Consider the following 24,515-nt stretch of genomic DNA (forward strand, 5'->3'; position numbering starts at 1 on the left):
GACAGATTGAGTGCAGCACTTTCACAGCATCAGCTTTCAGGATTTGAAATAGCTCAACTGGAATTCCATCACCTCCACTAGCTTTGTTCGTAGTGATGCTTTCTAAGGCCCACTTGACTTCACATTCCAGGATGTCTGGCTCTAGGTCAGTGATCACACCATTGTGATTATCTAGGTCGTGAAGATCTTTTTTGTACAGTTCTTCTGTGTATTCTTGCCATCTCTTCTTAATATCTTTTGCTTCTGTTAGGTCCATACCATTTCTGTCCTTTATCGAGCCCATCTTTGCATGAAGTGTTCCTTTGGTATCTCTGATTTTCTTGAAGAGATCTCTAGTCTTTCCCATTCTGTTGTTTTCCTCTATTTCTTTGCATTGATCACTGAAGAAGGCTTTCTTTTCTCTTCTTGCTATTCTTTGGAACTCTGCATTCAGATGTTTATATCTTTCCTTTTCTCCTTTGCTTTTCGCTTCTCTTCTTTTCACAGCCATTTGTAAGGCCTCCCCAGACAGCCATTTTGCTTTTTTGCATTTCTTTTCCATTGGGATGGTCTTGATCCCTGTCTCCTGTACAACATCACAAACCTCATTCCATAGCTCATCAGGCACTCTATCTATCAGATCTAAGCCCTTAAATCTATTTCTCACTTCCACTGTATAATCATAAGGGATTTGATTTAGGTCATACCTGAATGGTCTAGTGGTTTTCCCTACTTTCTTCAATTTCAGTCTGAATTTGGCAATAAGGAGTTCATGGTCTGAGCCACAGTCAGCTCCTGGTCTTGTTTTTGCTGACTGTATAGAGCTTCTCCATCTTTGGCTGCAAAGAATATAATCAATCTGATTTTGGTATTGACCATCTGGTGATGTCCACGTATAGAGTCTTCTCTTGTGTTGTTGGAAGAGGGTGTTTGTTATGACCAGTGCATTTTCTTGGCAAAACTCTATTAGTCTTTGCCCTGCTTCACTGCGTATTCCAAGGCCAAATTTGCCTGTTACTCCAGGTGTTTCTTGACTTCCTACTTTTGCATTCCAGTCCCCTATAATGAAAAGGACATCTTTTTTGGGTGTTAGTTCTAAAAGGTCTTGTAGGTCTTCATAGAACCATTCAACTTCAGCTTCTTCAGCATTACTGGTTGGGGCATAGACTTGGATTACTGTGATATTGAATGGTTTGCCTTGGAAATGAACAGAGATCATTCTGTCGTTTTTGAGTTTGCATCCAAGTACTGCATTTCGGACTCTTTTGTTGACCATGATGGCTACTCCATTTCTTCTGAGGGATTCCTGCCCACAGTAGTAGATATAATGGTCATAAAAAATGGTAGGGGGACCTAAATAGACATTTCTCCAAAGAAGACATATGGATGGCCAATAAACACATGGAAAGATGCTCAGCATCACTAATTATTAGACAAATGCAAATCGAAACTACAATGAAGTATCACTTCACACCAGTCAGAATGGCCATCATCAAAAAATCTACAAACAATAAATGCTGAAGAAGGTGTGGAAAAAAGGGAACCTCTTACACTTTTGGTGGAAATGCAAACTAGTACAGCCACTATGGAGAACAGTAGCTAACATATGACTCAGCAGTCTTCTTCCTCCCAGGCATATATCTGGAGATGAAAGGTTGTTGCTGAACCACAAAAGATGACAGGATTCTTGGCCTCTGGAGGAGAAGCATTCAATCCAGGGCCAGAGATGAGGCTTGATTGCAGAGCTTTTGTGTAATGAAGTTTTATTACTGTACAAAAGAGATAGGGAAAGCTACTGACATAGACATTAGAAGAGGGCAGAAAGAATACCCCCATGTCAGTCTTTAGCTGGATGTTATATAGCTACTGCTGCTGCTGCTGCTGCTGCTAAGTCGCTTCAGTCGTGTCCGACTCTGTGCGACTCCATAGACGGCAGCCCACCAGGCTCCCCCATCCCTGGGATTCTCCAGACAAGATATATAGCTACTAGCAGTCTGCTAATCAAAGAAAGGAAATGTCTCAAAACTCAGAGAATGGCACCAGGCCCCTCACCCACAAGATGCATTTTGAGATAATCTTGGCACCAGGTGAGTCCTCTATGGCCATAAAATGATTGACAGGAATCTTGAAGAAAGGCAGATTTCCATACAAATATATAGTTTCATTAACATAGATTAGGAGGACAATGTAAGTGTATAACATACTGGTTTGTTAAGTCGGTTCTGAGACTTGAAGACAGAGGCTGGGATAAATGCATAGTACATTAACATAGCTTAAGACAACCATGTCCATAAGAAAAATGTTTTGGTTAGCTCAAGGTTTGAGAAAAGTTGAGTTCTGTGGTGTTGGAGAAGACTCTTGAGAGTCCCTTGGACTGCAAGGAGATCCAACCAGTCCACCCTAAGGGAGATCAGTCCTGGTTGTTCATTGGAAGGACTGATGCTGAAGTTGAAACTCCAATACTTTGGCTACCTGATGCAAAGAGCTGATTCATTGGAAAAGACCCTGATGCTGGGAAAGATTGAGGGCAGAAGGAGAAGGGGACGACAGAGGATGAGATGGTCGGATGGCATCACCAACTCAATGAACATGAGTTTGAGTAATCTCCAGGAGTTGGTGATGGACAGGGAGGCCTGGTGTGCTGCAATTCATGGGGTCGCAAAGAGTTGGACAAGACTGAGCGACTGAACTGAACTGAACTCAGCTGAAGTTCAGGTGGAATCAGGTGTCATTGTGGCAACACAGAATTTTAAGAGAAACCTCTTTTTAAATTTGTATAAAGAAGGGGAAAAAATGTAACACTAATTTGTTTCCTCCTGACACTTAAGAGAGAGATGAAAAATGTCTGACACTTGCAGCCTATTTCCTCCATTTGGAGACCCCTGGCCTTCCTGCCTGTTACCCTCTCAGAGAAAATAAAACCATGATTCAAAAAGATGTAAACCTGAACGTTTTTTCTACCACAGATTTCCAATCATCTAAAGCCATCACTTATTAAGGATCAAGAGGACCAAGGTTTTGGTTAGAGAATGCTCCAATCCTTTAATAAACTTCACATTTTGCTAAATTTTTGTCCTAAAATATATTATACTATTTGATTTTTGAATACAATAAGCACATGTAGATTATATGGATGAATAATAGTGCTCTAGGAGCTTATAAGCACACATATACAAATGCAAGACTAGTCTGTCCACAGAGAGATGGTAGATGGATTAAACTTAATTATGAATAGCTTCTTGGAGGAGAAATAATTTAAGCAAATTTCCAAAGTTCTAGCACCACACAATAATGTATTTCCCCTGCTAAATTGAGGGAATCATGTGTGTAAAGTTTATACTGAATATTTAAGACTCACAGGACACAATCAGAATATAAATATGTTTTTCTTTTGAAAGTGAAAGTTGCTCAGTCCTGTCAGACTCTTTGCAACCCCATGGACTGTAGTCCATGGAATTTTCCAGGCCAGAATACTGGAGTGGGTAGCCTTTCCCTTCTCCAGGGGATCTTCCCAACCCAGGGATTGAACCCAGGTCCCCCACATTGCAGGTGGATTGTTTACCAGCTGAGCCACAAGGGAAGCCCAATAATACTAGAGTAGGTAGCCTATCCCTTCTCCAGTGGATCTTCCCCACCCAGGAATCGAACCAGGATCTCCTTCATTGCAGGCCGATTCTTTACCAACTGAGCTATTGTTCCTTTATTGACTGTTAAAATCAATCCTGTGGGATTGTTATTTCTACCTCTTCTATAAAACTTTGGAGTGGTCCCATAACTTTAGGGGCCTTTAAGAAAATCAGAGTCCTGTGGTCAGGTCAGTTGCCTAAAAAGAGATAGTCTCAATTTCATAATTGAAATGTTCAGTCTGGAATAATAACTGAAACTCTGAGCTCTATTGCAAAGTCAAGTTTCTCCTTGCCCTGAGTAGGGCTAGATTAGGGTTGAACTCCTGCAGGTGAGAAAGAGAGCCTGTTAAGCTCATCTCGAAATCCTCACCTTCCTGCATACTTCTTCCCATGCTGCTTGCCTATTCTTTGACTGCCTCTGACTCTTTCTTGAACTTCTCAGGTGGCATTAGTGGTGAAAAATCTGCCTGCCTATGCAGGAGATGTAAGAGACACAGGTTCAATCCTTGGATCGGGAAGATACTCTGGAGGAGGGCATGCAACCCACTCCAGTATTCTTGCCTGGAGAATCCCATGGACAGAGGAGCCCCGAGGGCTACAGTCCATAGGGTTGCAGAGAGTCAGACATGACTGAAGCGACATTGCACGCGTGCACATGGGCCTCTTCTTGGTTGAAGACTGCCAAGGACGGATTTAACTCGACTGAAACCCATGAATCTGGCATTGAATGTCCTTGGCTATAGTGGATTCTTGAACTGAACCCTGCGCAGTGAGGTCCTTCATAGTTGCCTCTTGGTGTATCTGACTTCAGGGTTCTTGATCTGAGGGGTGTTGTGCCTTTGGTTGGCATTAGGAGACCTATCACTCTAATATTATGCCTTCTTTAGCTGATGTCTTCTTCCTCTGTACAGGAAGTGTATCATTTATTTATTTATCAATCATTTAAAAAACATTTATTCATTTGGCTGTGCCTAGTCTTAGTTGCTGCACGTGAGATCTTTTAGTTGTAAGGTGTAAATTCTTAATTACAGTATGCGGGATCTAGTTCCTCAACCAGGGATTGAACCCAGCCCCCTGCACTGGGAATGGGGAGTCTTAGATACTGGACCACCCAGGGAAGTCCCGAGATTATTATTTAAAACAACCTTGAGCTGACATTCCTCCTGCAGGTTGCACATCTGGTCAATAGACACCTTGGCCCTGCCCTTGTGGAGATGCAGTTATTATACAAACAGAGTCCTCTGCTTTGGTGCCTCTCATGACCCACCCAAGTCAGATATTCCTCCTCTGTGTCCTCAAAATCCAGGGGCCACAAATCCCTTTCTCCAAGTGATTTCCTTGAGAGGAAAGTCCTCCTTCCCCTCCCCATGGGCTGTGATGAAAAACCCTTACAACTCTCTCCCAAGTAAAGCTCTCCTTCATTTCCAACTTTCTCTACTCTTCTGCTTCAGTTCTTAAATAGTCTTAATGTGACTTTAAGGGGCTATGATCAGAGAAATTAGAATTTTTTATTGCTTTTTATAAATGTCCTATTAAGGTGGTTTGGGAAGGCTAGGATAGTAAAGAATCTGCCTGCAATACAGGAGACCCAGGCTAGATCTCTGGGTTGGGAAGATCCCCTGGAGAAGAGAATGGCAACCCATTCCAGTATTCTTGCCTGGAGAATTGCATGGACAGAGGAGCCTGGTGGGCTACAGCCCATGGGGTCACAAAGGGTAGGACACAACTGAGTATCTAACACTTTCACTTTCAGGAAGTCGTTGCCAGCTATTATCTTAAGGTTTCAGCTAAAACTGGGTGAGAAAGTTCTGTATTGTAATATACTGTTATAAAAGAAGGAGAAGGAAATGGCAACCCACTCCAGTATTCTTGCCTAGAGAATCCTGTGGACCGAGGAGCCTGGTAGGCTGCTGTCCATAGGGTCACACAGAGTCAGACACGACTGAAGCAACTTAGCATGTATGCATGCAATGGAGAAGGAAATGGCAACCCACTCCAGTATTCTTGCCTGGAGAATCCCAGGGACAGAGGCGCCTGGTGGGCTGCCGTCTATGGGGTTGCACAGAGTTGGACACTACTGAAGCAACTTAGCGGCAGCAACAGCAGTTATAAAATAAATATATTTGTCTGGATTGTTATGTAATGAGTGCACATGTGTATGAGTATGAATATGTAAATGTATATACACCTCCTTTCTCTTTGTCACACACATACTCAGACACAATTGTGTTTATATCAGTACATTCTCTTACTCTATAGGACTTTATGGAGGTTTTCTCAATGTAAACCCTTAGGCACTGGGCATGAGATAGACTGGCTTCCCTCCACAGGGAATCTGAGTGGGGTCAGAGTAATAGAGAAAAAAAAGCAGATAAATCCATTGTAAAGTGAGAAATGCTACTCTCAGGCTGTCAGCTGCTTGAAGGACAAGGAGAATTGGCTATGATGGAGCAGATGATGTGACCAAACAAGCACCATAATCCAGGGTAAGGACCTTCAAGTTAATGGATGGTAACTAGAACTTCATCCTATAAATTGCAAGGCATTCCTGGAGCTGCTGAAGAAAATGTGCATGTAAAGTCAATTTCATGTCATGATATCAATCCAACATTTAGGGTTTCCTGCTTCTTATCTACCCTTCTGCTACTCCCTTTAAGTGTGAGTATCCTTGGAACATGTCTCCCTTTCCATCTCCTACCGTCAAGGAGACTGACTTTCAGAAACCAGCCTAATCAGACAGCTGTATATGTTAATCAAGAATGAAATTGTTCCCTAGAATACAGCCTGCTTTTAGTAAAACTGTATTGTAGAGACAACTTCGTTCAAGTCTCCACATAAAAATGTTTTGTTTTTCATCAAAATTCAGTAAAAAGGGAATCTGAATTGTGTGCTTATGACTATGCAGATGAAACTCTGCAGACTCCATGAAATTTCATCTTGAAAAATCAGTGCAATTGTCAGGAAAATGCTTAGATCTCAAGAAGCTCCTCAGAAATGGAGCAAAATTCAGGGTCAACATATTATTTGAGTAAATAAAACATTGATTTAAAAAAATGTTTCTTAGTTTCTATATGTCAAAGGCTGAGTCAAACTGTTTATTTCTGAACTTTAAAAATACTGTTCTCAATGAGTTGAAATGGAAATTCAGTGGAAATTTTCCATGGGCTGTACTACTTAAAACATATTACATATGTTAATTATAAATGCCACTAACTCCTGATATTGTTGTTACATATGTACCTGTTGACTAATATCAACACTGTAAAATTTGGTATTATTAATCTTTCATTAAGAATGGTATCCTATGGTATACTTTTTATATGTTTTAATTGGAGGATAACTACTTTATAATCCTGTGTTGGTTTCTGCCATCTATGGTACACTTTTTATCAAGGAGGCTATTATCAATGGTTCATAGCGTAACGAAATTTAAAAAAATTTGCAGCCAATGTTTTAAGTTTACTTTAGGTTTAAGGGTGAATTTAGTATGTTTATTGTCCTAACTTGAACTGATTTGGTTGTCTAGGGACTTGTTGGAGAATTCACAGGACTTTTCCAGATATTTTAGGGTTGACTGCAAATTAAAACCATATTTGTTTATATATCCTAAAATTACCTTTTAATAGGAGCTCCAGGAGAACAGCTTCTGGAAATGAGAAATACATGAGAGTTTAAAATAAACTATGAAACCTGGTTGGATAGCATCCTGATTCAATGGACATGAACTTATGTGAACTCCGGGAGATGGTGAGGGACAGGGAGGCCTGGTGTGCTGCAGTCCATGAGGTTGCAAAGAGTCAGACATGACTTAGTGACTCAATAACAACAACAAATGTAACCTGAGAGACGGTGCTTACAGACGCCGCACAGGCTGGTTTGCCTACTAACCTCTAATGGTACCCTCAGAGCTCCCCTAGAATATTCCATATCCAACCACCAGTATGTACAACCTGAAACCAAAATTTCTTCAGGTTTTAATCCATAAGTCAAAATATGTTGCAGAAGGTGAGATGGCTTTTCTTTGTAAACTAAGAAATACAGCAGAAGATGAATTCCTATTGTACTCTGTCATGTGTAAATGTTCATGCTGACATTTCAGAATCTTTTTGCAAGATTCTTAAGGTTACACATGCTGAAGTGCAATCCTCTAATACAGATCACTGTGTCATGTTTGCTGAAGTGACATGATCTGGCCAAATTCAGCCCAGCATTTCTAGATAACCCACTTGGTCCCCAAATGGAACAAGCGACAGCTAAATCAATGCAACAAGACTAGCCAAATCTCACTTCAAACATAGGATGACAATTTAACTTTTGCTAAGGGCAGGTTGGGGCTTCCCAGGTGGCTCAGTGGTAAAGAATCTGCCTGCCAATGCAAGAGACATGGGTTTGATCTCTAGGTTGGAAAGATCCCCTGGAGAAGGAAATGGCATCTCATTCCAGAATGCTTGCTTGGGAAATCTCATGGACAGAGCATCCTGGTGGGCTACACAAAGAGCTGGACATGACTTAGCAACTAAACGACAATAAGGAAAGTTTAGGACAAAATGGAGACAGTGATTCCTAATTATCTATCTATGTACTGCTGCTGCTGCTGTGTCGCTTCAGTCGTGTCTGACTCTGTGCGACCCCGTGGACTGAAGCCTACCAGGCTCCTCCGTCCACGGGATTTTCTAGGCAAAAGTACGGGAGTGGGGTGCCATTGCCTTCTCTGATCTATGTACTAGTTACTCCTAAGTACTTAAAACAAGTTTCTTTTCATTCACTTTTTTTTAAGGCTTACTTATTCTCCTGTCAAACTCACCTTAGCCTTTTAGCTTTGTATCACTGAGTGAAGAGGCAGATTTTGAAACCAATCTTCCAGTATTTCTCCTACTTCATTTTTCCTACCTTTTTTCTTTTATTTTGCTTATCACATATATGTTCATGTCTTGCAGCCTTCTTTCCTTGGTTCTTTTCTCTCCCAGATCTGTATATTTTCCCATATGGATCTCGTTTATCCTCCTAAAATGCAACAGCTATATCTGTGTTGTAAATTTCTATAATTCTATTGTAATTATCTCATCTGAACACTGGTGCTGTTTATCCAGCTTCCTCCTAGACATCTCTATCAGGAGGTCTCACGGGTGCCTCATCAGCACAAATGATATGATGAACAGACTGTCGTTCCTCCCACCCTTGCTCTCACTGTATGGAACCAATCTCCTTTAAAAGAGAACAACCCTGTGTCTGTCTATACACCCCCATTCCTATGACTAACTGAACTGAACTGTTAGTGCTTCTGTCAATAGTCTCCTGTCTCCCAACATCTACATCCTCATTATCAACCTTTGATTTGGGGATTTTGACATTCATACTAATGACTCCTCAAATACAAACTTGAATCCTTCAATATACTTCCAGATCCTTGATTTGTTCTTTGAAGATTGTATCCTCCATCCTGAGATACCTACTCCCATGATCAGCCTAAACCTTACCATACTTTAACAAATACCTCTCATCCTTTTAGTTTTCTTTCTTTACAGCCCCAACTCCAATGATTTCACAAAGCCCTTAGGACCATTCCACAAAATATTGATCCCACGTGACTTCTCATTACTCTTCATCCCTCTGGTATTTTCATTCCCTGCTTATCCAGTTGAGTCATTAACTTATTCAAGGTCAGTCATTACAGTCATATCTCGTACATACCCCAAATTCTCCTTCCCTGTAGGCTGGCAAACAAAACCCAGTTAAATATGGTCTTTCATTTATATTGCGGCTGCACCAGAGCGGGTGACTGTGGTGAGAAAAATATGACACAAATGTTCTGACAAGTCTTTAAATCTAGGATGACTGACTTCAAGTAGACCCCAGTGTTACCTAAAAATTCTCTGCTATTTTCAGTCTAATGGAAGATGTTTCTAGATACACACTTCCCTTGATAGAAAGCACAACAGCAAAGGAAATATAGCACTGTGCTCTGGATCTTTAAGGATTCTCATGTCAATAATCTAAAACGCTGTCTGCTCACATTCACTGGGGAGAATATTTAATGGCTAGCTACATGAGGGAGGAAGTATCAGAGAAATGTTTTACCTTCCCATGCTTGTGGGTCATCAGGGCATACTTTCTCTCCCACTCTGATCTCCGCTACCTTATTTGCATTCTAATTCTCAGCTGGAAACTTTGTTTCTTATTGCAGGAAGAAAATAAACACTACCAGATAAAAAGGTCTATCTTCTCTTTCAAACAAATCTAGAAAGTTTCTGCATTCATAACTGAATACTCATTCTTATTTCTTTCTCACCTCACTCCTCGCCCAACCTCCTTTTCCTACTTTTAGATGTTGAGGGGTCTCAATTCTAGCATCTCACTGCTTTGGTGATGTCACCTAGCCCCGTAGGTTTAAATACCATTCACATGCTGCTGCTGCTGCTAAGTCGCTTCAGTCGTGTCTGACTCTGTGCGACCCCATAGACGGCAGCCCAACAGGCTCCCCCGTCCCTAGGATTCTCCAGGCAAGAACACTGGAGTGGGTTGCCATTTCCTTCTCCAGTTCGCATGCTAACTGGCCACAAATATACATATTGCCAGCCTGACCTCTCTCCTTGATTCCTGACTCAAATATCCATTAGCTTACTCAGCATTTCCACTTAGAAATTGTAAAGTTTGTTAGGGTGATTCATAAACAGTCACTTTTGCCACAAGGTAGAATTGCATTTCTCTGATACTTCCTCCCTCATGTAGCTAGCGATATGCATATTTTCCCCAGTGATATGTGAGATTGAGTGTTTCAGGTCATTTATATGAGAAGGCTTAAAGATCCAGGGCATAGTGACCATGTTTCCTTTGCTCTCATGCTTTCTCTCAGGGGAAGAGTGTGTCTAGAAATATTTTCCATTAGAGGATGTTAGAGAGCCTGAGTGACTGAAGTAGGCAACACTGCTGTTGACTTTTGCTGGCCTTGTAGCAAGATTAAGAAATAATTCTATACTTTTTAACCCAAATATATTTGGAGCTGTTGGTTCCACATCTTAACCTAGCCTATCCTGACTGATCACATTTCTGTTATGCACGTCAATTTTAACATATTTAAACAAACGTGTGCCTTTTCTCTTCCAACCAGATTGGCTCCTAGTTTTTCCCACGTCATCAGCAGTCTTCCAGTCTCTATGTCAAAAACATCCTTTGTCTGACAATCATATCCAGTTCAACAACAAATCCTGTTGGCTCTGCTTTCAAAGTGTAGCCAGATGTGAGCACCAGCACCTACCGCATGAGCACTCTGCTCCAAGCCTGACTTCTGCAGTGATCTCCTAACCTGTCTCCTTGCTTCCCCATTTACACCGCTGCAGTCACCTCTCTGCATAGCATCAAGAGTGATCTTTTACAAAAATTACAGCAGATTCAGTTGTTCCTCTGCCCTCAGTTTTTCAATAGCTTTCTACTGCAGGCAAAGTAAAACCTAAAGTTCTTTCCTACATGGCAAGATCCATATCGTCACTTCTAGTTTCCTGATTTCACTTCTTCTTAACACTCTTCTTTCTCTCAACTCAGTGCTTCAGACACTTGGCTCTTTCTACCATTCAAACTCATTGTGTAAGCTACTCATCAACTTTTTTTTCTTGCCATTCCCTTGCTTACATACCAATTACCATACATTTAAGCTAAATCAGTACTATCTTGTCATAAGAGGGTTAAGTTTCTGGCTAAGACTGATTGCCAAGTACAACAAAGAGCATTCTACATTATTCGGAAATGTTTGTTTTACACTTTCTGCCATCTGTTGACTTGTGACCTTGAGACTGTTAAATAATTATTATAAGAAACTATATTTGTTTCATTTTTTATTTATATACTTTTGACTGTGCTGAGTCTTAGTTGCTGTGAGCAGGCTTTCTCTAGTTGCAGCAAGCGGAGGCTACGGGCTACTCAATGTGGTGGCTTCTCTTGTTGTAGACCATGGGCTCTAGGGTGCTCTGGCTTCAGTAGCTGCAACATGTGGACTTCAACAGCTGTGGCTTGAGGACTCTAGAGCAGCAGCTCAGTAGTCATGGTGCATGGGTTCGGTTGCTCTGCGTAATGTGGGATCTTCCCAGTCCAGGAATTGAACCTGTGTCCCCTGCATTGGCAGGCAAATTCTCAACCACTGGACCACTAGGGAAGTCTATAACTATATTTGCTAGAACTTTTTTTTTTTGTTTTAAAGAATTGTTTGTTCAATTAAAGTTGTAAATGAATTGTCATGGATTTAAAATATGTCCATAAATTCTTAGATAGTCCTCCTTTCATTAGGTGGAAGCTAATAATCCCTACTTTGAGTGGGCTGTACGTAGTGACTCACATCTGTAGAGTAAAATGTGGCAAAAGTGATGGTGTGGTTTTCAAGACCAGATCATGAAAGACTTCATGGCTTGTGTGTGTGTGTGTGTGTGTGTGTGTGTGTGTGTGTGTGTGTGTTGTCACTCTCTTGGATCACTTATTCTGGGGAAAGTTAGTTGCCACATCATGAGGATACTCAAGCAGTCCTATGGAGAGGTCCACCTGATTGGAAATTTAGACCTCCTGTCAAGTGAGAGAGCTTTCTGTGCAAGTAATCCTCCAGCATCAGTCCAGGCTTCAGCTGACTGCAGTCCTGGCCACCCTGTTGACTAACATGTGAGACATGGGGTCAGGAGCATTCATCTAAGCCCCTCCTTTACTTTCAGAAACTGTGTGAAATAACAAATGTTTATTATGTTAATCTGCAAAGTTTTGAGTAAGTCACAATGCAAAAACATAAATACACCCCATTATATTTGCCATAGAGGTTGAATTTTAATAAAATATAGTCAATGTGAAAACTGACCTCTTTAATATGATCTTACTGATTTTGTTGTAAAAAATTAAAATGGTAAAAAATAATGTATAGATTACCTTAAATTGAAGTACATATGTAAAGTTCTTTGCAAAATTACTCAGAGTGATTACTCATAGAATAATTTTGACTATCAAATTAATTATAAAATGCCATGCACAATCTCTTCCATGGGAATGAAAGTACGGGATAGTCAAGGAGTGAAAACATAGCATATGTTGAGTAGGGTGGATGACAGCTTGTCTAGAGTGGAAGGTACAAAATGGGGACAAATGCAAGTACTGTGTTTCCAGGTAATCAGTTTCTTTTGGAATTTATATTTTTTGAAAAACTACTTCTAAGTTTAATTAAGTTAAAAATGTTATTGATCACATACTATTTGCCAGGAACCAGGCTAAAGATTCAAAGATAAGCAAGCCTTGGTCCTTTTCTTGGAAGAGTAGACTCTTCTAGTAGGAGAGTGATAGAATCTGGGGGTACCACATCATGTATGGGGTCGAATGGAGGCACGTTTAGAGCACCTTCAGGTTGCTTCTGGACCATTGAAATAGGTTGCATAAGTCTTGGATTGTGTTATTGTTTATTTGCTAAGTTGTGTCCGACTCTGTGACCCCATGGACTGTAGCCCACCAAGCTCCTCTGTTCCTGGGATTTCCCAGGCAAGAATATTGAAGTAGGTTGCCATTTCCATCTCTAGGGGATCTTCCCAATCCAGGGATTGAACCCAAGTCTCCTGCATCGACAGGCAGATTCTATACCCCTGAGCCACCTGGAAAGTCCCAAGTCTTGGATAGAAGGCACAACAAAAATCAACTTGAAATGTTCTTATCACAAGAAAAGAAAGAAAAAAATGGAAAGAAAGAAAGAGAGGAAGAAGGGAGGGGGAGGAAGAAAACATTAAACATTCTTTCATTAAATTCATAGGAAATGAACCTTATGGTTTCAGGGTTCTCATGAGGTCACCCTCACCCATCCCTTAAATATCAAGAATAACTTTGCTTTTCAACTCTTGGTGTTCTCTCTCCATCCATGAAAACAGCTGAGGACATGGTAGAAACTTCAGTAAATTGTTTTGCTAGCCTGCAGGAAAAAAAATCTCACTTTGATGACAGAACAGACTTATAATCACAGCTGTCAGATTAGGTCTGTAAACAGCACTGGTGCCTGCGTGTCAAACTGTCATCAGACCACCTGAGACCCTTCAAGAAAAGGAGGTTTGGGAACTGTCTCCTAGCAACACCAAACAGAATCATTTAATACCAAACATTTATTTTCTTTGCGTGTCATTCGACTTCGTGACATCCAGAGAGAAGGTTGGGTGAAAGAAGGACAGAGAGCAGTGAAACAAAGGGGAAAGCGGAGTGGGGAGAGGACTAGTAAAGCAGGAATGGAAAGAGGGCATGGAAACTTGAGGTAGAAGATGCAGGACACTTGGGGAACACTGAAAGCTATTTCCTTAGGTAAATAACTTTTTGCTATTTCAGTCTCAACTAGGATAATTGGTGAAACTTGATTTCCCCAAGACAATTTTGTCTCCCGTGGGGTTCTTACGGGGCTTAAGAATTGTTCCTAAGGCAGCTGTCAATCCTGCCAACTATTTTCTTCATAGCGTGAAGCACTCCGTGAGCGGAGTGCTTCATGCTATTCCTGATTCTACGCATGGCTCTCTTCCAACCTGCCGGTTTGCTGTCCCCTGAAATTGTTAATGAAGCAGAGAGTGGGAAGCCGATCCTCACGGTGTCTCCAGCAGAGCACGGTCCTTTTCTGTATTCTCCATCCCTGTGGCCTGTGTGCTAGCTCTGAAGCTGTACCACGTAGGACAGAGGACTGGAGAGTTGCCGTGTGGCAAGGCCTTCCCTATATCGCACACTCTCTAGCACAGAAGCTGGCATGAGTCTGGGGTGGTCACTTCCTCCATGGCATTGTTCTGCTATGGTAGCAGGATTTATGGTGCTAAGCTAAGCCTAAGCTGTGGAGTAGGAAATGGTAACCCACACCAATTTTCTCACCTGAAAAAGTCCATGGACAGAGGAGCCTGGCAGGCTATACAATCCATGAGGTTGCACAGAGACAGACGCGACTGAGCAATGGCACACAAACCCAAGCTGGCTCAAACTGGACCATGTATCTGAATTACCTGCTAGAGTTATTAAAACTCAGATAGATTGCTGGTCCTCATCCTCAGAGTATCTCATTCAGTAGACCTGGCGCTGATTCAGGAACGTGCATTTCCCATCAGTGACCAGGAGATGGTGACACTGTAAATCCAGACCTCTAACTATAGTGTTTCTCACCTTGACTCTCACTGGATTAAGACACAACAATAAGCTGGTTGTTCTCTATGCTTTGGATTAATGACATCATAGCTTTCTTCTCTTTTCTTCTGTGGGGGTTATGTGGATGTTGCAGCTGTCAAAGGCAATAGAAAAAATAGGAAGTGGTCAGAATGAGTGCTATATTAGAGATAGAGCCCGTTGATACTAGGGAATTAAATGAGGGATGGAAGGAAAAAGAGAAATTATGGATAATTTATAAGGGTTGGCTCTGAGCAATGGTGAATCATGCTATTTGCAGAGATGAGGAAGGAGGTCAGAAGAGCAGATTAGGGGAAAGAGAATTCACATTGGTGAGCAGAGGTTGGAAATAAGTTCAGTTTAATATTAATTTGAGATGTCCCTTCAAAAACCAGAATAGAGATCTCAAGTACAGAATTGATAGGTGAATCTTGAATTCAGGGAAGAGAGACAAATTCTGGGATCAACAGAAGTCAAATGATATTAATGCCACCGGTGTTAGAGAGAGGTACAGACATGGAAAAATAAGAGTTGAAAAAATAGCTCTGGAGCACCGAGACTTTGAGTCCTTTGACTTCATTATCTCATGCAAAGCCTCCAAATGCTCTTATGTTAAATGAAAATAGAGACCTGGGAAAAAGAGGAAGCTTGACCTACAGTTTGTAACTGAGCAGGGCAAAGATCTTGTCTGCTGAGTACAAAAGGCTATGGTCTTAACTTCTGTACTACAATGGAATATGTCATTATGTAATGGCTAAATAGTAATCCTAACTAAAATATTTTTTGATCATCATATAAAAAACATATTACAAAGAATAATGGGAAACATGGACTAAGGATCTAAAGAGTGAAGACAGTGTGTTGTAATGTATTTTTACTTGATCTTTGATAGGTCTTAGCAGTAATAAAGATTATGTCATTTAGATCTTAAAAGATTTATCTTCAGGCTTTGATAAATGCCAAGTCCATGATTGCAGTTGTCTTAAAATAACTCACACAATTAATTTTAAGTGAGCAAAGAGGGGGCAGAGTATAGAAACGAGATGGTTCTGCATGAATGATGGATAGTTTTAGGCGTGCTAACAAGAGCTATAAAGTAGGAATGGAGAGTGTCAGCATGCACACTCACCACAGCACAGCTGCCTCTTGCAAATTGGAAAGAAAAATAACTCCAGGCCAGCACCAGCAAGGTTAAACCAGAACTCAGAATTGCCAAAAGCCTAGAAAATCCTCAGAGAGAAAAGGAAGAAAGAAATGAACCCAGAACTAAGTATTTGAGGGCAGAATTCTATGAAAAAGATTGAATGCCTAAAAAGATTGATTTAAAACATTTATAATTGGAAATAAAATGTTCTTATAAAATTCTGAGCTTAACTATTGAAAGTGTTTTTATCTCAGACAAAATCAAGACTCCAGCCATATTTTATTATCATATGGCTCATTCTAGCCAAAATTGTTTATTTAAAAAAAAAGATACATTTCTATAGCAATCACATTTTATTATTCAGTTTCTCCCCATGGTGATATTGGGAGAGAGGGAAATTTTCTGCCATTAGTGCGTTTATTCTGACAGAAGTACTGATTCCAACCCCTGCTTCTCCTGACCATCTTTAAACTTGAACAAGACTGTCAGCCAAATAGAATGGCCAATGACGGAGTAGAAAGACTCTGAGTTCACCTCCTGCCATGGGCATATAAAAGCTATAATTATTTACAGAGCATCTATCGATGAGGATGAACCTGAAGACTAACAGAAAAGCTTGTCAACAGCTAAAGATATAAAGAAGAAAACACAACAATATGGGTAGGAGGTGCAGTACAGCTAAGACCCACAGCCTTAGTAGGTGACCCACAAATGGAAGGATAATCACAATTGCAGAGGTTCTCTTCCCAAACCTAGAGGTCCATGCCCCACACTGAGTTCCCCATCCTGCACCGGAAAGGAAAACCCAGAATATCTGGCTTCGAAAGCCAGCAGGGCTTGCATATGGGAGAACTGGAGGGCTGTAAGGAATAGAGTTCCCACTCATAAAGAGTGCAGGCAAAAATCTCAAAAGCTCCAAGACACAACATAGAGGCAGTAATTTGAGAGATGCCTGAAGCAGACCCATTTGCTGACCTTAGAGATCCTCCTGGAAAGTCAGGAGGCAGCTGCGAGTCCCCATGGGAACATCAATGTTAACAGCAGTGAATTTGGGGGAGCTTGTTTTACCCTGAGGGCACGGGTGCTGCCAGGCTCCCTTTCTGGCATCCTCTTTCTAACCTATTAGTTCTGAGGGCTTACCTGCTCACCAGCTAGTTGGCACAGTCCAGGGAGCCCCTGGGCCAAACAGCTAGCCATGTTGGGGACCCAATCCCCTCTCCAGTGGGTATGCACCAGCCCTGGTTTCCCCGGGTCTCAGAGTCAGCAACACTGGGACCTAGGCCCACTGGTCCACCACTGGGCCATCAGAGATTACTAAGCTCTTTCTCTGATTTACCAGTGTCATCAGTTCAGTTCAGTTCGGTTGCTCAGTCATGTCCGACTCTTTGCACCTCCATGAACTGCAGTCTGCAGGGCTTCCCTGTCCATCACCAACTCCTGGAGTTTGCTCAAAGTCATGTCCATCGAATCGGTGATGCCATCCAACCATCTCATCCTCTGTCATCCCCTTCTCCTCCTGCCTTCAATCTTTCACAGCACCAGGGTCTTTTCTTTTTTTTTTTTTTAATTTTATTTTATTTTTAAACTTTACAATATTGTATTAGTTTTGCCAAATATAGAAATGAATCTGCCACAGGTATACCCGCGTTCCCCATCCTGAACCCTCCTCCCTCCTCCCTCCCCTACTCTCCCTCTGGGTCGTCCCAGTGCACCAGCCCCAAGCATCCAGTACCGTGCATCAAACCTGGACTGGCAACTCGTTTCATACATGATATTATACATGTTTCAATGCTATTCTCCCAAATCTCCCCACCCTCTCCCTCTCCCACAGAGTCCATAAGACTGATCTATACATCGGTGTCTCTTTTGCAGTCTTGTACACAGGGTTATTGTTACCATCTTTCTAAATTCCATATATATGCGTTAGTATACTGTATTGGTGTTTTTCTTTCTGGCTTACTTCACTCTGTATAATAGGTTCCAGTTTCATCTGGTCTTTTCTAATGAGTCATTTCTTTGCATCAGGTGGCCAAAGTATTGGAACATCAGCTTTAATATCAGTTCTTCCAATGAATATTCAGGATTGATTTCCTTTAAGATTGACTGGATTGTTCTCCTTGCAGTCCAAGGGACTCTCAAGAGTCTTCTCCAACAACACAGTTCAAAACCATCAATTCTTTGGTGCTCAGCTGTCTTTATGGGTCAACTCTCACATCCATACATGACTACTGGGAAAACCCATAGCAGCAGACCTTTGTTGGCAAAGTAATGTCTCAGCTTTTTAATATGCTGTCTAGGTTTGTCATAGCTTTCCTTCCAAGGAGCAAGTGTCTTTTAATTTCATGGCTGCAGTTTGACATAACCTCTTTTGTCTAAATCAATATTTAGACCTCGTGGACTGTAACCCACTAGGTTCCTTCTGTCCATGGAATTCTCGACACAAGAATACTGGAGTGGGTAGCTATTTCTTTCTCCAGGGGATCTTCCCAACCCAGCCCAACCCAGGAATCAAACCTGGGTCTCCTGCACTGCAGGAAGATTCCTTACCATCTGATGCACAGGGAAGCCCCAAACCAATATTAACACCTTTAATTACCAATATATTCTTTTTTCTTGGTAGCTACAGTCCATCTGGCTGATCATTGAAAACCTATTCCAGACTTTTGCCTATTGTTGAAATGAGCTACGTTTTCTTAAATTATCCTTTATCTTTTTCAAAATAGGGCCAGCACTTGCTCATATTTTTATGTTTGACACAATTACTTTAATATTGCCAGTGAAGTCTGAAATATAAGTGGCCTATTGATATACATTCATATAAAATGCTTGGACAGTCTTGCCAGTTAACTCTTTTGCTTTCCACTCTATCTTATTTGGTTTATTATTTCTAGTTTGAAGATTTTTCTCTTAGGTAGAGAAAAGTAGACTTCTTTTGTCTTCTCTTTATCATCTGATAGCATGAGGCCATCTGTTTCAAACACTGCAGCTATACCCTTTTTATTCTTTCCCAAAATGTAGTTAAAATAAAGTGCTTTTAGTTCTCTGCCATTCCTTTCAAGTTTTAGTTCATTCTGGGTGTCAACCTTCCTCAGAGCTCAGAATATCCTAATACTCCTGTGCGTTCATTCCTGGGTGCAGAGTTCTCTTTTCATCTTTTGTACACATGCTTTAAAAACCAATCCATCTAACCAGAATGACTTTTGTGCCACTCTGGCTTTCTCTTTTTCTTCATTTGTATTTATGTATTCAGAATTTAAGATTTAAAAAATAAATTTAGATTGTCTCTTGAGAATCATAGAGTCTTCTTTGAATCTGAACATAGGATCTTGGCTTTCTCTGATAGGCACCAAGCTGTGTGAGTTAATTCCTAGGGAAGTTATACACCTGATAGTTATTTTGTATATTTCTATTTCTCACATTGGACTCAAGCCTCCTTGGTGACAGGAACAAGGGTTCTTTTTTTTAAATTTTTTTTTTTCCAGAATGTGAAATCTTCTGAGGCATGTGGAATCTAGTTCCCTGACTAGGTTTTGAACCCATGCCCCTTGCATTAGGAGCACAGAGCCTTAGCCACTGGGCCACAAAGGAAGTTCTGAGAAGGGTGGCTTTCTTGCTTACCATAGTTTTCTCAGCAACTCACACAGAGTCTAGAACATGAAAGAATGTCGTTATTAAATACATATCAGCTCTGAGTGTTTGCTTGCCCGCAGAACTGCACAGAGCTCAGATGCTTGAGTTTTGTGAATACTAACAGTGGGCTGAGAGCCCAACATAATAGATGGTTTTCTTTGTTTCAATTAGAGAAAGGTTCAACAAGCTGGCACTAGAGTTGTTTCCTTTCCCTCACTCAGTCTCCACTAGACCGCTAAAATGTCCACAAACTTCTGCTTTCAGAGCAAGGTCAAAGAATACCCCTGTTTAACTTACATATTTCTTTTTTCAACTCATGAATCAGTTATCTCAAACCAAGCCCGAAGCAGCAACACAAAATCATATTCCGAGCTCACAGGCATTGGCCGATCAATTTATGTTGACCAGATGGATTCAGTCAGTAATTCAATCCAGTAAGACAGTATTCCAACCCAGTCTTATGGACATTGTTCAGAAAGGTCCAGATGTCACCGACACACAATGATTTTCAGAGGGCTGGGCATGAGAGAAGAGCTGGAGTTACCGTGACCAATTGACTTGGAGAGACTGCTTACACTTCTCTTGTTATTTCTTTCTGTTGATCTTAAACCAGGAATGTTTTCAAAACGAAGAGGAAGGGGAAAGAAAAATATTGCTGAGTATAATGTTAAAGTATTTCAGTAGATTTTGCATAACTTTATCCATGTGCAAGGAATTAGCCTGTAAGGCAGTAGAACTGGAGATGAAGTGAAAGATGCTGCTCACCCCTGAACCACAATAAACAACGTGTGGAGTGTGGGGTTGAACTTGAAACCATATCTGGGGCCTGTCAAAACATGGCAGGCTGAGCTGAAGCTTTCATCCAAGCACATTATGTTGAATAAAGTAATAAAAAATAACACATATGAGCGCCAAAGAAAAGATATTCCCAGGAACATGGGTAAGAGGAACCTCTGGTGCATGGTTGCTCTGTGGTGCAGGTTGGGAGTTTCTGACCCAGGTTGAAGGTCCAGAAGCCACTGAGGGACTGGATTTGGGCTCTGTCTTCCATGAAGGCTGCTCTCCACGTTACACTCTCTGTATCTCTAAACAGTCAGCAAAGTGTCTTAAAAAGCCACAGACTGATTCGTGCTAGGCTCTGGGGAATCAGGGGAGCAGTGCTCCCTGCATTAAGTGAGGGTAGGGCTTGGAAGCTATTCACAGTGGAAGACTGGGGTCAGAGCAGCTGTGACGGCCTGAGAGCATGGCGAACTGAGGTACCACTGCAGAGCCATACCAGGGGGCTTGGTGTGGGGCGCTTAGCAGGGAAGACACATCCTCTTTATTTGCCAAGTGGATTATGAGCTCATCCCATAAAGTGGCGCAAGTGGCAAAAAAAATCCCCCTGCCAATGCAGGAGACGTAAGAGATGCAGGTTCAATCTCTGGGTGGGGAAGATCCCTTAGAGGAGGGCATGTCAACCCACTCCAGTATTCTTGCCTGGAGAATCCCGTGGATATAGGAGCCTGGCAGGCAGCAGGCCATAGGGTTGCAAAGAGTCAGATGTGACTGAAGCGACTTAGCACAGCACACATGTGCTTTATTTTGAAGCCAAAAACAAATGAGACTTTTGATATAGGACTTTTGATAACCTGAAATAGAAAGAGGCTTGCCATGCCATGCTCAGTAGGTCCAACCCTTTGCGACCCCATGGACTGTAGCCCACCAGGCTCCTCTGTCCATGGGATTTCCCAGGCAAAGCACTGGAGTGGGTTGCCATGCCCTCCTCCAGGGGATCTCCCTGACCCAGGGATTGACCCTAGGTGACCTGTTTCCTGCATTGACAGGCGGCTGCTTTCCCTCTGTACCACCTGAGAAAGCTGGAAAGAGCCTTAGCAGTTTTCTATGGGGTTGGCCAAAATGTCCCTCTGGTTTTGAAGTAAAAATGAAGACTATTTTTCATTTTTCTAAGAATTTTATTGAACAACATATTCATTATTTGTTCCACTCCCTTCTGCCATTTTCCCCAGAGACTATAATCCCATCTTTCCAAAACTTTTTATCTTTTTGATAAAAAGATAAAAGAACTTTTCCAAATGTCTTTTACAGTCTTCCAGGGAACTGAAATTTTTTTCCATTAAGCAAATGTTGTGAAGACCGAAATAAATGGAAATTCAAAGGTTCAATGTCTGGTGAATATGGCAGATTAAAAAGAACTTTATAACTAGTGGAACTGAGGACTACAAAGGTCCCTGTACATTATGGAAAAGCTGATGCCATGAGATGGAATTCTAGCTTTTCATCCAGTCTTTCCTCTACTCTGCACTGCTTTGAAGCTAAATGATTGCAGGGATAAGATGGGGATTTAGCATGGTCTGAAGCAAACAGATAGGGCTTTGGAGCCAGATGACCTTAGTTGGAATCCAGCCCCTCCCTAAAAGAGCAAGTGACCCTGGGCAAAGTATTTAACTCTCTGTGCTTCAGTTTCTCATCTGTAAAATGGGAGCAGTAAAAATACTAAACTTACGTGGATGCTGAGAAATTTAAGTGAGCTGATCCATGTACTTTGATGTGAACATCATTAAGTATTTGGAAGATATTACTATGATACTGCTATAATTTGGCCCCAATCTACCTTTCTAGTCTCATATTGCCAACATGCCCTTCCCCCATTACTCATTGTTTTGCCAGGGTTCCCTTCTGGCTGTTTCCAGAAAAACCCAGATTTTTCATGCCCACATGTGATTCTCTCTGCCTGAAATGATTTCTGCTACCTTCTACATACCTCAGTTTTGAGATTAAAATCTTTTACTTCAAAATCTTCAGGAACCTTCTCTCTCATCCTTACTAACACAGTCAAATGTTCTGTCTGTTCACTGTCCTTTTCCAGTGGCAGCTTTCTGTTCCTGTTGAGGCTGGTTGTGACCCCAGAACCCTTGTCACACTCTATTATAGCAGCAAGTCTCCATCACTCAGTCAGCATGCAAGCATGAGCCGCTGGTCCTCCTGTGATGACCCCCCATCCTTTCCTGGTTCATCATTCTCTATGTTACAAATAAAGAACACAGAGCAAAATCATGTCCTTTTATCCACTGGATCCACAGGCTTCCACTCACAGCTTCTCACTGGATTCTCCTAAAATATATTTTAGCACAATCCTCTCTCTAAAACTGCCTATATAGCATTTTCTCAACAGCATGCTGTCGGACTGAGGGTAAATGCCACATCTGAGGATAAATGACGAATGTGTCTCTATCTCAGGGAATTTTCTCCCTAGAAGAAAATATAAAGTTTACTCTGCTTGTTTTCGAAGATCCAGAAGCTGGGCCACAGTGTGCTCAAGACAGTTTTCCTTGCAGAAAGAAATCCTTAGGTTCCATCTTTCTCTATAAAGTCTTGGAAGATATTGATTTCTTTCATCAAACTTGTGTCATGGAGGTGCTGTGAAGATTAATGAGCTGATGCTTATGAAGTGCTATCCTCTACCTCAAAAAAAAAAAAAAAAAAAAGGAGATAAAAAGAACTCACCAAGCCCCCTTCATTTCAAGTAAATCTTTCCTGACCCACTCACTGAAGTTCACTTTCAGCACTGGGCTTCTTGAAATTCTTTATGAACAACTTGCAATTTACCAGTGGTTTTATTTTCATATTTGGGAATAGAGAATAGTGAGTTTTCTCTCTAGTTCTTAGTTTTCAATATGTGCTTCCTTACAGGATTTCATATTTGTTAGTACCAATGAGGGGGTGGAAACTGAAAATGAATGTTCTGAGAGCTACAGCATGCCAGCCAGCAAGCCAGGAGTCACTAGCTGCCTCCACCAACAAGAAAACAAGAGGCAAACATTTCAATTAATTTTATTTCACCAAAGAAGAACCTATAAGGGAAAAAAATTGGAAAAAATTGTTATAAATGTATGTATAACTGAATCACTCTGTTGTATACCTGACACGCAACATTGTAAATTAACTAAATTTCAATAAAAAATAAAATAAAAATCAATCAATTCAATCAAAATGTTTAAAAAAGAACTATATTTACCCAGAAATCTAGAAAAAAATACAGTGAGGGAAGCTCTTCTTGAATAAACTTTGAGTAGCTTTGTAGGAAACTCTCATTCAGTCAGTCACAGGCTATTCTATGATACTAAATTCAATAAATCCTCTCTCTTTCCTCGAATTGAATTTCATAGGCACATCTGTTACATAATGTATTGTGATTACACATGACTGCTAAAATTGTTTACAGAGAGCTTGGCACATCTGTTGGAATGGCTGCATCACACAGAACCTATGTGGAGAATTAGTTATGGTCTGTAAATGCTACCGCAGCACTAATTCATTATTGTGATCATCAAGGCTCTGAGCTTTGCCATGCAGTTTTCTGAGGGGAAAAAATTCCAGAGGAGGTTCTGGTCCAAGAGGAAACCCAACCCAACCAGATCTCTTATCTTGCATTATTTCATCCAGCTGAGTCACTTGTAGCTCCTGGGTCCCTCTCCTACCTTAGTTCCTCTTCCCAATATGAAAAATTACATAAAGGATCACTGAGGTTTCAGAAGGCATTGTGATGCTGAAAGCTCTGTATACCAGTGATGAAACAAACCATGGAAACAGGGTTCTGGGTGAAGTAGGAAAGAATGCATAGCTTTAATGCTTTGCCAGGCAAAGGGGGACACAGCGGGCTCATACCCTCAAAATCATGTGTCCCCACTCGGGGAAGATAATGACAAGTTTTGGCAAAAGAAGGCACACTCAGCTCATGGATGTTCTTGCAATGGGTTGGTGGTGAGATAAGTAGGAGTCAACACCATCACCTTCAGGTCCGATTGATCTCGGGTCTACATGCTTGTCAGCAGCATACCATAACTTTTCCCACCTGAACAGGGTTTCAGCATCTGCAAAATAGCTCAAAGATATTGTATGTATCCATTGATGGAGATACAGGACCCTGCCCCAAGGCTGCTCTTGACTATTTATCCCTGGTCTTGCATCCCCTCCCTTCCACAATTAACAACTGCTTGGGT

This window comes from Bison bison, unplaced genomic scaffold, assembly GCF_000754665.1.
Source record: "Bison bison bison isolate TAMUID 2011002044 unplaced genomic scaffold, Bison_UMD1.0 scf7180017864128, whole genome shotgun sequence".
NCBI classification, from domain to species: domain Eukaryota; kingdom Metazoa; phylum Chordata; class Mammalia; order Artiodactyla; family Bovidae; genus Bison; species Bison bison.